Source organism: Balaenoptera ricei, chromosome 16 (assembly GCF_028023285.1).
Source record: "Balaenoptera ricei isolate mBalRic1 chromosome 16, mBalRic1.hap2, whole genome shotgun sequence".
Taxonomy (NCBI): domain Eukaryota; kingdom Metazoa; phylum Chordata; class Mammalia; order Artiodactyla; family Balaenopteridae; genus Balaenoptera; species Balaenoptera ricei.
In genome coordinates this window covers 2,780,001-2,795,544 of record NC_082654.1, presented here as the reverse complement: position 1 = coordinate 2,795,544, position 15,544 = coordinate 2,780,001, and the positions used below count along the sequence as shown (strand labels likewise).

General features: G+C 47.2%; 1 protein-coding gene across 9 annotated transcripts in view; it reads right to left on the bottom strand.

The window, feature by feature from the left end:
- EBF3 (EBF transcription factor 3) overlaps positions 1–15,544 on the bottom strand; it is a 115,431-nt gene that overhangs the window by 92,850 nt on the left and 7,037 nt on the right. The window lies entirely within an intron of this gene.

The window sequence follows — 15,544 nt, the reverse complement described above, 5'->3', positions numbered from 1 at the left end:
AGACAGCAGGGCCCCTCCGTGCACGCCACACACACCCCCCTCCTGTGACCTGCCGTCACAAAACCCCTCGCCTTTCCAGGTGGCCAAGAGAGAAAGCCTCGCCCGGATCAGCCCAGAAGCTCAGCTCAGAGTGCCCTGGGCTGTGGGAACACGAGCCCACGGGCCTCCTGGGGCTGTGCAGGGAGGATGAACGAATGAAGGGCCCCCGAGGCCTGGGTTCGAATCCTGCTGCACCCCTTCCCAGCTCAGTCACCTCAGACGGGCCCCTTAGTGTCCCCAAGTCTGAGTGAGGAAATTCCAGTATTTCACAGGATCAGGGCCATGGCCGGCATATCTTGTGAACAGCCCTGACTTTACACTTAGGAAACGTGAGTGGCTACTGTCAGCTTGGTTGTGACACCATCGTGATTTGTCACGACGGGGCCGCTATCCCCATACTGCTCCTCCTCACACCCGCTGAGACGTGGCGGGGTGGGCAGAGGGCGGGGAGACAGCCTCGCCCCCTCCTGCTGGCACCCCGAAAGTCCTCCAGGCCTCAGGAAGAGCCACGGGGAGTCGGGCCCAGGCTATGCGAGGAGCACCCACCCGCGAGGCCGATCGCCAGGGCCGCCTTCGAGGCCCGACTCTGGCTCCTCCCCGCCAGGGGCGCCCGCGACAGGCCACAGCGAGCCGGCCAGGGCGGTACAACCAGGCGGACCTGGGGCCCTGGGTCTGGGGCTGCCGCAGCGGGAGGTAGGCCCCGTCCACGTGGCCGGGAACGAGCCTTCTGCTTCCCGGGACCCCTCTTGGAAACTGGGTGACAACGTACAGAAATACGGACGCATTTTAAATGGGGGAAGTAAAACATCCTACCTTGATAGGTAGGTCGAGGCGAGGTAAGTCAGCACTAATTCGGCTGCTGCCCTGCTGGCGGGCGCCAGGCCGGTGGCATGAAAGGACCCTGGGCAGCCTAGGGAGGTTTAGCGGGAGTATCGGCTTACAGGGCAGCCGGTGACGTCAGGAGGCCAGCGTGGGGCTCGGGGCCCCCGCTCCGAAGCAGGAGGCACGAGAGCCCAGGAAGTCGCGGAGGGAGCAGCGCACACTCCGGTCCCAGCTCAGCAGGTACACCTGGGCTGCCGGGCTGCCCTTCCCGAGGCCGGCGGGGGGCCATGGGCTGGGCCCTCCTGATGGTGATGGCCGTGCGTGCAGGTAGCGGAGGAGCGGGGAAAGAGGCGGAAGAGGCGAGCAGGACTCCACCTCGGAGGGACGCCACAGGGAGGAGCCAAGTGGACACGGCAACGCTCGGAGGAACCTGACCCCGGAGGTGACAGGGTCAGGCTGCCCTCTGGAAGGGGTCCTGGAAGCGGACCGGACCTGGGTGGAAGCACCAACGAGAGGCTCTGCAGAAGTCCAGCCTCCCATGGAGGAGAACACACACCGGCTGGGGCACCCATGGCCGGGCGCAGGGTAGGGTCCCCATCCAGATGGGGGAGGGGGCTGGGGAGCGGGAGGAGCTCATCGGGCAGACGCACGAGCACCTGGCAGCGGCACGGCCACCAACGCGGACACAGCGGTCCCAGCTCCCAGCCCTCACGTCCCTCCAGCTGCAAGACAAACGCCCACATCGTCAGGGAAGCCTGGCCGCCCACCTGAGGCACACGGGCCTCCGGCTGCTAACTACAGGTCCCTGTGCGCCAACCGCTTTTCATTTACAACAGGTTCAGGAAGACAAAACTGTGGTTGTATCTGGGGGATGCGTGTCTCTGCGGATGTTGAGTGATTTTAGAATGCCTTCCTGACGGGGAAACGGCTGGGTGGCCCAGGACTCTCTTTACTCTGGTGATGTCTATCCCAGGACAGCAATATAAGACGCATTAACAAAAATAACCGTCCCCCGAAATCACAAAAACAGAAAAGGTATTTAGCACTGACGCTGTGGGAGGGGGTGGCTTTTAGTTAGGTATCTTCCAAACAAAAGAAAACAAATCTAAGCGTCCCCATGTCCACTCTCCCAGGGCTCCCAGCCACCATGTGCCTGAAAGGACAGCCTTCATACCACACGAAAGTGACAGGCACCGCAGAACTCCGGACCTGCCAGGTGAAGCTGACCAGCAAAGCAGACAATTCAGGCCCTGTGGGGATGGGGGAATGGGGATCTGCCTCATCCAAACAGGGAGCATTCCAGAGACAGGATCTCTGCTTTTTAATGCGTGTAACGATAACATTTATTTCTTCTATATAACACTTCCGGTTTGCAGATCTGGCGACTGCATTTAAATCTATCATCGACAAGATCTTATTTTTAAATGCACTCAGTGGAAAATCGTATTAAGTATTTGCAACGGATTTTAGAAGACCAAAACGGCCATTCCTTGCATGCAAATTTAACCGGGGGTGAGGGGAAGCCATTTTTTGTGCAGAACGCTCAGGTAACAGGCGTCCGCCCTGAAGCCAGTCACCTCGGTGCTCCTTTGACACTGGCCACACGTATCGACATGAGTTTGGTGGACCTCAGAGCAAGATGCATTCTAATTTAGGGTATTTACTTATTTATTGCTTTCTAATGGACGTTTTCTTCCACATTCTCAAAGAACGGCTGCAGAGAAGACAGGTTTCTGTCCTCCGTTCTCAACTGCTCTGCCTGCCTGATGGGAAGTGACTATAAACTCCCCTGGCTGCACAAAAAGCCAACTATTTCTTCCACACAAACAAGGCCAGTCAGGGTGTCTGCACGCTGCCAGGCGGCTCTTCATTACAGCCGTGCCTGACCCGGCGTTCCCAGTTGGAGGGGATTCCAGCGGCTCTCCACAGACAAATAAACAGCAAATACTTACAGGGGACAGCCTTGTAGAACTGATTCCTTAATCAACAGTTAAAGAAGCAAATTGGATTTGCCCTATCACAAAAAAAAAAAAAAATGAATTCCAGATTGTCGTTTTTGTCTTAAGTACAAGAAGGTTGTCTTATGGGCTTGGCTGGATAATTTCATTTTAAAAGTATAGCTAAAATTTGACATCCCTGGGGATTTGTGGTTTTCTCCATCATTATATAACTGTAAACTTCTGGATGTTAGAGATTGGATAATTTCTTGCAGCTGGACCTGGCCTCCAGCGCCCTTGGCCGTTCAGGATGAGCGCCAACGGCTGGCCAGTGTTACCAGTCGGGCTTGGGAACAAGGCGAGTCCCCAGCACGCATATCCAGAGTTTTCGTGTGCGAGACTTTTCTTATTGATTTTCCCAAATACAGGTTCTTCTCTCTCTGCTCTCAGTCAAAGGAATGGTTAGAAATGCTCTGGACAGGCTGTCTCTATGCTAGCGAGTGAAACACAACAGAAACACACACGCAGTCTCTTTTTAAGGCTTTGGGGTCGGATTCTGTCGAGCAGTTTTTCCGTGCCGAGTTCTCTGGGACCATATGTTCGCACGACATTATGGAGGGAAGCTGGCCTCCAGCACAGGACAGGCCTGGGCTAGCAGACCCAGTCAAAACTGTAAAACGCTCTGTGAAACCGTGGCAAGCAAGGTGCAGCGTGAGTCTCCATGGGTGAAATATGCCCCCCACCCCGACTCTCCCACCCTGCACATGATTTCTGAGTTGATTAACATTTCATTTCTAGTGTTATGTTATTACAGCCTTTATGTTTTAATCCATTTTTCACAGCGTGGGAAAAGAAAAATATCACTATTCTAGTAATCAAGTTATTGCTGTAAAATCCTAAATAAAATGAGAAGTTTATTAAAGATATTTATCTCATACAACAAGAATAAAATCAATTTGCACCGCCGGTCCAGCATCCCGTTACAATAACATTAAAATATACTGTTTATTTGCGGGAGGGGCCATGCCTCTTTTCAGATTGGTCAGTGAGGAGAGGACCAGAGTGCACTTCGTTCAGAAGAGCGGCCTGGCAGCTGGACGCGCTGGAGAGCATTTTTATTGTTAATCAATGCCAATCAATTCTGAGCCTTGATGTTAAATAGGGATCAATACCACTGGCTGCAGATGAGATCTGATTTCAATTGGTGAGCAAACCTGCAGAAGTTTTTAATCATCAGGTAAATCAAGACCTGGAACATAAGTCAGATGAATTAATATAGGCCGTGCAGGACCTCTCCTGCCACTGATCCAGCACAAGGAAATTTCTGTCATATTTCATTATCACTCTTAGGGCAAGCTGAAGGCAACGTTTGGGGAGCATTTTCTGAGTGGGAGCTGGAGCGCCCCTCACACCGCACAGCCATCCCTCCTGCAACTGCAGGCCGCCAGTCCACCGAGTATAGTTATACGTATGCCCCATGAATCTCATTTTATGCGATTAAGATCCATAAAAATTCAATAGCTTTTCTTCTGCAATTCACATTTTACCTGGTGAAATATCATAAGAATTTCATTATCTTTGCAGCTGTTGCCTAGGATCAAGCAAAGGTTATTATCCTCTTCGAAAACACTATAGAATATGTACGAAAATGTCAGGAGAACTGGGCATTTAAAGCTTGATTTTTTAAAAGAAAAACACTGTCTGAAGTTTAGAATAAACTGTACTTGACATTTATGGACCATGATGCATTTCTCGGTAAACTGATTTTGCAAGGAAATTCTTTGAATTCGACTCTGTGGCTGGATTGTAAAAGGAAAAGGAAAAATGGGGAGGGTTGGGGGGGGGGGCTTGCCGGAGGTGGAGGAAGAGGCGAGAAAGTGGGGGGAGATGGCAAAGCAATTCAAAACCAAAGTGCCCCCCACGCCTATCCCCCCCCCCCGGCACGTCAGCCTGTATAGGATTTCGTAACCTTTGAGATAACCATCACGGGGAAGATAACTTGGGAGAACCCTAACCGACTGCCAGGGCCTAATCCTATGGATCATTCAGGCCCGTTTAAAGCATTCGAAGAAAAATGGCCAGTGCAAAGAAGGTGATTGATCAGAAAGCTCTGTAAATCACGCGGATTCGGCACGGTCCTCGGCCTCCACTGCTAGGGTTCCATCTAGGATGATAAATTAGCATTAGATGGGACCTAATGAGTTTACTAAACATTTGGGATTTGTGCTAATAAACTGGCTGGCTGTGAACGAGCAGAAGCGATGAGCAATCCCGGGGCTCCCTCTTATCTCTGTACATGACAGTTAAACCACGCTTCCAATCTGCGATCAATTCATCATCCGACACCATTGTACATTCTTCACAAAAAGATAATTACTGCTTCCCTGGATCAGAACACTCATATTTCCTTGGAATTGCAGGTCTTGATAGCAGGCACTGTCACCACCTCCTCCGAGCCCCACTATACAGCTCTATTTATGATCATTATTTTCGCCTAAACAAGCCTTTTTCCTCAACTTGATAACGAAACCTGCTATGATGAGAAGGGAACAGTTAAGGCATTGTTTCCTCTGTAGAGTGCTTTTACGTTTAGTGGAGGCCGCTGACAAATATTTTATTCACGGCATTAGTAAAAGTTTCCGCTCGTTAGAAGATATCGCTTCCATTTCCTTCAAAAAAAAAAAAATCCTGTTCCCGGCTCCGATTTGTTCAAAAACAGAAAAGGGGCAAGAGTAAAGCAAGTAGTATAACAGAGAATAAATCAAAACGTGATTAAAAAGACCGGAGCGGTTTTCAAATCACATGCCCCTGGCTTTGCTGCCTTCAGACCCTCCGTCCCTGCCTTGCGCGGGTCTGCCCTGCCGACTGGTCAACTCTGTTTGACCCCCAGCGCACGCAATAAATTACCATAACACACAACTCTGAAACAATGTAAATTAGTTACTGCTCACAGTCTAATAAATGGGAACAAATGTGTTTGGGGCTGGAGTGGGGTTCTGGATGCTATAATTGCTGGGAGTAATTATAATGGGGTCTTAGGAAATACAAGCAGCAGTCACTTGTCATGACAAATACCCCTGGCCCAGCAAATATGCTTCTGACTGCAAGACTTGTAACAGCCAATTTTTTTTTCCTTAAAGTTAAAATATACTTGGAGACCTTGCTTTATTCACGATCACGTCTGAAAGCCTTTTTAAAACTATAAAGTGTATCTCTGTGTCATATTATTCAGAACCAGGGCAAGTTTATTTTTACTGTAAAGCTTTTCTTAGATTGCGATTGCGTGCTACAGACTCCGTGAGAGCAGTGAGTCCAACACAAAAGCCTGGGTGACCAGCAGAAGAGGGAGAGAATCGGTCATTTGTTGGGGCAGTGGGAGACAGCAGGATCTACTTCTGAGCCACACAAAGGCACACCTCTGGATGGGAAACGTAGCCGTTTATTAACTTGCATAACTCATTTATTTGTTCAAAGTAATGATCTTTGGGGAAAGGGCTGTTATATTTAGAACCCGCTTGTCAAATTTAACAAATGATAGTTATTGCCATTTTTTTCCCCCCTGAAAGCACTTTCCCAGAGCCTTCCCACCTTTCCCTGGGGCCCCCACTGGCCAAGGACCAATGGGCAGCCCACGTCTCAGTAACTGATGGCCGCTGCCCGGATCCGGCCCATGACCTCGGATGGTGGGGATGAGCATATCACGTCTGATCCAATCCCCCACTTATTTCCTGACCCAATCTTCCTGATGTCAGAGGACGAATCGCTTCATTGAGAAAATGGAAATGGACGGGGAGCTCCCTTTGGCAACATTTCCAATAACCAAATATCAGGAAGGAGAGACACAGAGAGGCTGCCGGGACCACCCCATCCCTGCACGCTGATCTGATTTACAAACCTTTCCTAATGTGAAACAAATGCTGTGGGTGTGAATTCATACTTAACCATAAAAACCCTTGCATTACTCTGTCTCGTATTAAATACCACATATAACTCTCAGCAGGTTTTATGTTGTGTTTTACTGTCAGCAATGGCTAAGGCTGGCCTAACATTTTGTTTGGCAATTAGGAAAATTTGTAGTTTAATTTATTAAACCAAAAAAGCCAACAACTACACTCAATGCCGAATTCATTCCGTTTTTATGCACATTTGCCTTCCCAATAATTTAATCATTCTCCTTTTATGGCCTACGCTATTTAAATATCCCCAAAAAGTATTATTTAGGGGGAAAAAACCTGAAAATAAGCAAAACTGAGTCATGCCACTTAAATAAATTCTTGGTGACAAGTTTAAATGTTTTCACTGCTTTGCAAAGGAGTCAACTGCTTTTTTTTTTTTTTTTTAATGAGGTGGGACATGTAAACTTCCAAATCTCAAGAACCCCACAAACAACATCTAAACATCACTATGTACTTCCATGAGCTCAGGAGTATAGGAATTTATCACAAAAAATGCCAGGACATTAAATGAAAGGAAAAATATTGTCCAGAAACCTTTAAGAAGAAAAAAAAAAAAAAATGAAATCCAGAAAGTATTACAGTGGCTATGAGGCCACAAAAACACACAGAGGAAACTTAAATGTATATTTCTAAATGAAAGAAGCCAGTCTGAAAAGGCTACATACTGTGCGATTCCAACCATATGACTTTCTGGAGAAGGTAAAACTATGGACACATTAAAAAGATCAGTGGTTGCCACAGGGTAGGGGACGGGAGGGATGAAGAGCCAGAGCACAGAAGATTTTTAGGGCAGGGAAAGAAACTATTCTGTAGGACACTATAATGGCAGATACATGTCACCATACATTTGCCAAAACTCACAGGATATACAACACCCAGAGTAAACCCTAATGTAAAGTGTGGGCTTTAGTTAATTATAATGTATCAATGTTGGCTCACCCATTGTAGCAATGCACCTCACTAATGTGCAAGATGGTACCAAGAGGGAAAAGGAGGGGGTGTTAATATGGGGACTCCAATTTCTGCTCATGTTTCTGTAAACCTAAAGCTGTTCTCAAAAATAAAGTCTATTAATTTTTCTAAAAATACTGTCAGAGCACTTCGGAATCTACATCAAATGCAGAGGAAGAAATGCCAGGTTGGGGTGGACTGTCCCTGGGGCAGGTGTGACTTCAGTGTCCCTGCCCGATGGCCACCCGCCCGTGTCTCCCAGGCTTTCCTCCTGGCCATGGGATGTCATTCTACAGAGCCTGGACATGTGGTCCCCAGCCATGACACCTTGGAAAGGATACCGGCATGAACCTGTCAGAATAGCGCCTGCAGGCCACACCCCCTGATGCTGAAGGTCTTAGAAAACTTAGGGGACCCTCAAGGAGGAACCCCCTCCTCAACAGGACTGGAGGGGAGCACTCCAGACCCCTCCCCCCTGCCAAGTGGCTCTGCAGGGTGTTAATTTAAACTAAAAGGGGGCGCCCTGCCCCCTTGGGCCTTCTGCGCAGGCCCTGTCTCAGCCCAGAGCCGGGCGGCCTGGCCGCACTGCCCCCACGTGCACGCCCTGGGAAGCGGGCTGCCCGCGCGCCCGTAATCGAATCCCACGCTTGTGCTGCACAGATGTCACCCTCAGATGGCCCCGGACCTGGCGCGGGCTCCGCCCCTCCATCACGTCCAGACTGGCCATTTCTGCGAAAGCTTTCTAGTTCAGTGAAAACCCCCAGCAAGGGTGAGGTCGTGCGGTTTTGTCTGACACCACTGTTGAAACCCTCTCCTTCGGACGGCGGGCTTCGATGGTCAAGGTTGGTCTTTCCGCCCTTTGGAAATACGTCGTCGCGAGGGCGCACGTTTTTAGGGTCTTAAACACTGCCCAAGTTTCTGTCTTGTTTTAACATGGCACCCTGCCCCCAACTGCCTTCTGCTGAGAGAGAGGGAACGGGAAAATCCAGGCGACCAGGGAGGCGGGGAGGGGAGGGGCGCGGCCGGAGCTGCCTGTCTGGGCGAGCGCTTGGCCCCCTCCCCAGATGTGTGAGCTGAGCGGCCCGCTCCGCTCCGCGGCCAGCAGAGACTCTCTGGAGCCGACTCCTTCCGCCAGCGGGGCCTGGGCTCTGGGTCCTACAACACCACCACTGGAGCCCCTTCCTTTCCGTACATGTTAAACTCATTTCCTAGTGAATTACTGGGAGAGCCAGGCGCTGCCCCCGCCGCTGTGCTCAGAGGATGTGCTCCATCCACTCTGGCACCGCGGGCCGGCCTGCATTTTGAGCATTTTCTAGCTGAGCAACCTCCAGCGAAGGAATTACAGAGGGATATTTTTCATTTGTTTTGTTTTTAAAGGGAAAGGGAAATGAGTGATTCAGAAACAACCAAAATAAGAGCTTCCCTATTACCACCCCTCCCCACCCCACCCCCGCCCCCCCGCAGCGCTCTTCATGGAATTGTTTGCAACTTCATAGCATTTATTATGTTGGCAGATATTACTGACCTCTCCGAAGCAACAGTTCTGAAAACAGTTTTCTCAAGCTTCTACAATCTAATGAACGCTAGTTACCCCCAAGTCTAAGAAGCTTATAAAAGACAACCAAGAAAACCCAGAACACATAAAATTCCTCCGCTTATTTTTCTAAATTACAGCCATATTTTTATTTTAAAGCATTAATAATACCAGCATAATGTCTCACTATATAGAGTTTTGACCACAAACATTTTTGGGAGATTTGCTCTGAAGATAAACAAACAAGAGGAGCTTGTGTTCCGGCAAGCTGACGGAGTGAATGGTTTTCATTTTCCCCGAGTGTGAGCTCCAGAAGCTTTGCCAAGTACAGGTTAAGCTCCTCGGAGTTTTCACTTCCTGTACCCCGACCTGTCAATCACTTCCTGTCTGCAACGACAATTTCCATCATTAGAGCCGGGGATTTTTATCTCCTGCAACGGGACTCCCGTTGCCACCGTTAGTCTGAATTCTGATAAATTATTCACCATCTTTGAAAAGTAACCGAAAATTACACCGTCCACGTGCACCACCGCTCCGCAGCCAGGGTCCCCCTCCTCCTGGTGTGCCTCCAAGTGCTCTGACGAGGCCAGCTTCTCCCGCTTTCTTCGGCGGCTCGAGAAGGCCTCTGGCCAGCCCCAATTATCTCCTGGTGCACAGAGAGTAATTATTTGCTTCCTGTAAGCATGCGTAACAGAACCCGGAGTTTGGACGGCTTTCCATAAGGTAATCCAATTCATCCAAGCCATCCTAACACAATTACAGGCACTGGCAATATCTTTGCTTTTCACCTGATAAGGCTGCCGCAGAGGCGCGGGATGGCTTGCGTCAACATACCTCCCGGACTATAGCTTCTGACAGCCCCGCGTTCGGCCCCTCCCCTCACCCCCCTGCATGTGCCTACCCAGGAGCACGCCGCTCGCGGGCTCCTGTGCACGGCAGCTCCGAGGAGGCTTCTCCCTTGCACAGGCGCACGAGCAACAGAGCTGTTTCAGAGCGTTCCGGAAGTCATGATGGGTGTGTGGCTGGTTCTAAAACCCGTCCTTCGACGGGCCTGGCCGTGGAGTCCTCAGCCAGGCCAGGCGGCCGTAAATCTCTGCAGGCCTCCCGGGCCTAGACCAGAGATGCAGGCGCTGGGCCTGGCGGTGGCTCTGCGTGGCCGGGGCCGGCGACTGCACGCTGGCATACGGTGGCGGGCAGCCTCAGACTTAGCGTGTGTGATGTCAACTCTCTAATCCCGGGGCTTCCAGGGAGAAAATATACAAAGTGGGGACTGTTTCTGGTGTCTCCCCGTTGAAATGAAAGCATGTCATTGTGGCTCAATAATGCGGCTCTTCCTTTTCTGTTTATTTTCAGAAGTTTATGGGGAAAAAAATGTTTAAAGGATGAATGAGCACGCTGAACTTTTTGCCTCTCTCCCCTGGCGTGCCAGGGAATAAAACAGCCATTCACACCTGAGCACGGAGAAGCCAAATGGGGCCAGTGCCAGGCAAAATCAGATTCTTTGTAGCCACATCCATTCATCCAAAGTGTGCTTTCACGTTGCCAAATTTCTAGCTAATATTTTCCCTGCGCTGAAGCCCCAATGTATTAAAACAGATCCTGAACCAAAGAGCGTCTCAAACACACAGCCGACACCCAGAGAAAGACTCGGGGATCCCAGGCCTGTTGGCTGATAATTATATTCACCTCTTTCAGAAAACCGAGAAGGAGAAATTAACACCAAACTATACTGTTTTCATTGCGTTATGCAGATGAAATGACAAGCTGTCGTTTAAGAAGTTAATAAACAGTCTCCGTTTTGCAGGTTATCCAAATGCTACTGAAGAGAAAACCTTGGATCCCTAAATGATGTGTAATTAAAATTATTTTTAAAATCCTCCTTGACAGGCCGGGGCTTAGCCAAAATGTAAATGACATTAAAGAAGACAATGAATTTAATTTTATTTAATGTCCCTTTTTGCAGATCCTCATTTACATAGCATTTTTAACAAAAGCGTTGACCTTATAAATGCTGGCATTTGTACAGCTCCCTCGGAGTTGGATTTAATCACGCTCGTGCAAAGCCATGAGGGAGGGAGCCTTAAGTTCTCTGCTTGGAGAGGGAGAAGGAATAAAAACATTGGGACTGGCCAAATGTTTATCCTCCCCGCTTCTGAAAACAACCTGACAAGAAGATGTAAGGGGCTAGGGAATAACCCGGTGCTGTTTGTAAGGCTTGGTAATAATCATACATAATCGTTTGGAAATATAGCTAATAAAAAATATAATGAGTGTTCAGCAAAATCGGCATTAGGCCCAAATTACATGATATTAATACTTGAACAGGTGCAGAAAGGCGCTTTAAATGAGGTAAATGAATAAAATGTCCCAGAGCACAACTGTGTGTGCTGACAAAAAGTCAATGCCATGAATAATTCAGTGAGGACGACTGCCAGCAAAGGTCGGCTCTCTTTGACCTTTGTGACAGGAAGTGAAAGGAAACACTGTTGACTAAAAAAAAAAAAAAAAAAGAAAGAAAGAAAGAAAATCTCCAATCGGTCTTCAGCTACCGTTCTGCAATCACTTTAAAGGTGTAAACTTAAAACTCGTAAATGAATCAAAGGAAGGCTCTGGAGGGCTGGTGGATGGAGGGGGAGTTAAAACTGTGGATAGTTAGCGCATCTGACTCAAGACCATGTGAAATCGCAGACAATGAGAGGTTAAGTCAATAATATTTTTCTACAACCCAATGTCAATTATGTATAAAAAATCTGAGGTCAGCTGAAAAGTATTTTCAGAGCCCACAGGGTTGAAATTTTGTAACAGCTGTTAAATATGACAAAACTCCCTCCTCCCCCCCAAACTAAAGCTATTCCAAACTCTGTATGAAAGAAAATGGGATAAACAGATGTCTGGCTTCCAGACAGGAAAGTAGGACAGACTTGGAATGATAAGTCTCCCAAACTCTATAGACCCACGCCAGATTTACTGGGGAGGGGGCACTGCCTGCCACAGAGATGCCAGCAAGTAGGGCGCCTGAGACGGGGCCATCTGGAACCGCCCCGCCGAGCACGCCCCCGGCACGGCCCGGAGCACACAGTGTGTGACCCGGCCCCTCTGGACGGTCACACCGCCCGGCTCCTGCCACCTCCCCGATCGGCCTTTCCACTTTGCAACAGTTGGACCCGCACCCCTGGTCCACTGAGGGCCAGCACGGAAGGGGAGGTAAGAACGTGGACCCTCCTGGGTGCTTCCCGAGGCCCGGGAAACACCAGGATGGCAGAGTGTGGCTTTGGTTTAGCAGCTACACCAACATCCTGTAATCATTTACAGCCCTTGGAATGTACGGGTGAAACAGGAGAGATTTATCTGTTCATAGTTGGGATATGTGGACAATGGGTGTTCCTAATGAAGACCATCTGCTTTTGTGTTTTCCCAGAAAACATTATTCCATGAGGAAAATGATACTCCCATCCTTTTCAGCAATACTCTAAAAATTTATGTGTGTATATATATATATATATTTGTGCATGTATACACACACACATATACATAAACATGGGGATGCATGCATGAGTGTGTACACACACATATATACATGTATGTGGGTGTGTGCATGGGTGTACACACACGTATATATGTGTGGGGGTGTGCAAGCACACACACGCACACACACACACACACACACACACATGCCTTTCCCCTCCCTGCATCTGGCTCTCTGCATCTCACCACCATCTACCATAGATGCTTGTTTCTGCAGCATCCCTTTACCGACCACGATTTTTCCTTTACAGTGCTATGTTTCTCCTTTACCCCATTAGTTATATTATTCTAAATATGCCACAGTATAATTATATTTGGGAAACTATAAAAAAGGCACTGTTTCGTCAAGAAGAAAACAGTTAACGTAAGTGAAACCTTCACCGTAAATTATAAGGGTTTTGTAATGCAAAATATCCTCCCTTTTCCCCCCTCTTTTTTACAGAGAGGTCTTCCATGCTGTTCGTGAGTACTTAATGCTTCTGAAAGATAACTAAACTGAATTGTGTAATTAATTGACTTAAGGCATCAGAGTCTATAGAATGTGATTTGCCTGCCAGAGCAGGGAGCCTACCTCTCTGCTCTCATAACACAGAAAAGCAGTCTCGGCGTGCCAGAAGAGGCTCGGTGTGGGTTAGAACAAATGTGGGCCCATTGATCTCAATTCAGGTTGGAATTATTGGTTTATATCCTCAGGACAAATATTCCTTATCTGGTCAGAACCTGCTAAATGTATCCAAAGGCCACAAGGAGCCGGCAAAGCACATTGTATATAATTCTTTTTTAAGCCAACTAACCAAGTGATGACATTGCTGATGGGGACCTGTAGACTGACTCACCGATTCGATGGGATATTTTATTCTGCAATACTCAAGAGGAAACACGGGCTAGAAACTCAACGTAAGCAACTAATTTTAGGAGGCAACACACACGCCACAGAAATGATTATCATTATGAAACTGAAACACATCTCAGTTGCAAAAGACTCCATCACTGTGAAGATATTCCCCTCCTATCGGTATTTTTCTTCCTCTGATTAACACAACTTGCCCTAGTGAACACTAAACTCTTCATTTTTTCCCCTAGAAATATGCCTTAAACTGGAGACTGTGCCAATACTGCAGTCATTTCACAAAGATTTACATCAAGCAACAAAACGCAAATAGTATTTGTCATGATAAGTGACAGCTCTCTTAAGAATGCTAAAAACGTACATTCTATTTGTCATTACATAAAACTATCCTTACCTTAAAATCCCTAGTATGGAAGGTGATTAAAATTCCTATAAAATTGTCATATCTTTGAATTTAGAAGCAGAGCAGATTTTTCATCAATAATTAAGACCTCCAAAGCATTTATGCCTAGCGTAAATGGAGCTGCAATCCTCCTTATTCAAATAAACTTGGTAAACCCATTAACCAAATGTTTTTACATTTTTCACCTCCTCTCATGCTTCTAGAATATCAAATGATCACATACTTCTCTTGGGTTAGAGAGGTATCAGTAATCTCAGCACATATTTTAATTAACCAAACATAAGAGAACATTCACTCAGACAAGAATTAAAGAGTACATTTCTGCATATCTAAGGAAGATGTTTCCCGTCATGTGATTAAAAAATAGTATTAAAAGTTAGTCAGTATCAACAGTCAGTAACTGATTGAATGTCACACAAACCAAAAGTGATTTTGAAGGGAACAGAGCATCCAAAATGTTAGTTGAATCAACACGGCTACTTCATTACTGTGCCATGCTAAAAACCTCATGATTTAAAAACAAGTCACCTTTTTAAATGTAAAAATAGCACAAATTGAAGACAACTCAAAAGATGAAACACTTTACCATCCCGTATTAGGAGCACACGTGCACTGCCTTTTCAAGCATCTCACACTCAGACAAGATTCCAATAGCCGCTCAAACACTTTTAGCCATTCAAAAAAATAAAATAAATTCAGTTACAAGACAACACTCCAAGGCCGCATAATTTCCACAGCCACAACACTAAAGACAAATATAATTATATTGATTTTTGTAGTTCGAGTCCTATACAGTGTTGAACTTGTTCTCAATTGCCTGAGTGACGGCCACAACTGGTCAACCCTATTTGATTACTAATAAGAGAGCTGTCCCTTCTGTCAGATACCGAACATTCTCCACTAAGCAAACAGCTATTCCAGCTAGTTAAACATTAGCATTGCTCTCCACTGGTGGCGCATATTTCTTTAGGCTTAACTCATAGAGTTTTCCGGGTTTAATTTTTCAGACACTGGACAGCAAAGTTCATGATCAAAAGATAACTTTGTAATGAAAGCTGCTGAAATTCAACCCCTCTTCAAAACAGTCTGAACCTCTGCTTCACAAAACTGGTGTCATATGTACACATCTAACATTTATTCAACTTGGGTACCAATTTCAAAATCTGCAGTCAATCACACACTGGGCCTTTTGCTGTTACCCATTGTTGGGAAGAAAGAAACCCTCCTGTCCCCCAGGTCACTGAAACCCCAGCGATGTGGGTGAGTGCTGGGAGAGGAGGGTGGTGGTGTTTCTGTTGTTTCTCCTAAAGCAACGCCAAATGCACGCTCGAGCTATTAGGACTGATGATTAGGATCTTAAAAGGATGCCACGCTGCCCAAGGAAGATGATAAGTAGCAAGATGAAGGGCAGCAAATGTAAAGAATGCACACAGCTCATCTAGTTATGGAAATTAATGTTGGAAAATGTAACCAGCAGGTGTAATTAGTTTCAATTATAACAACTTTGGTTTGTTGGTTACATATTTG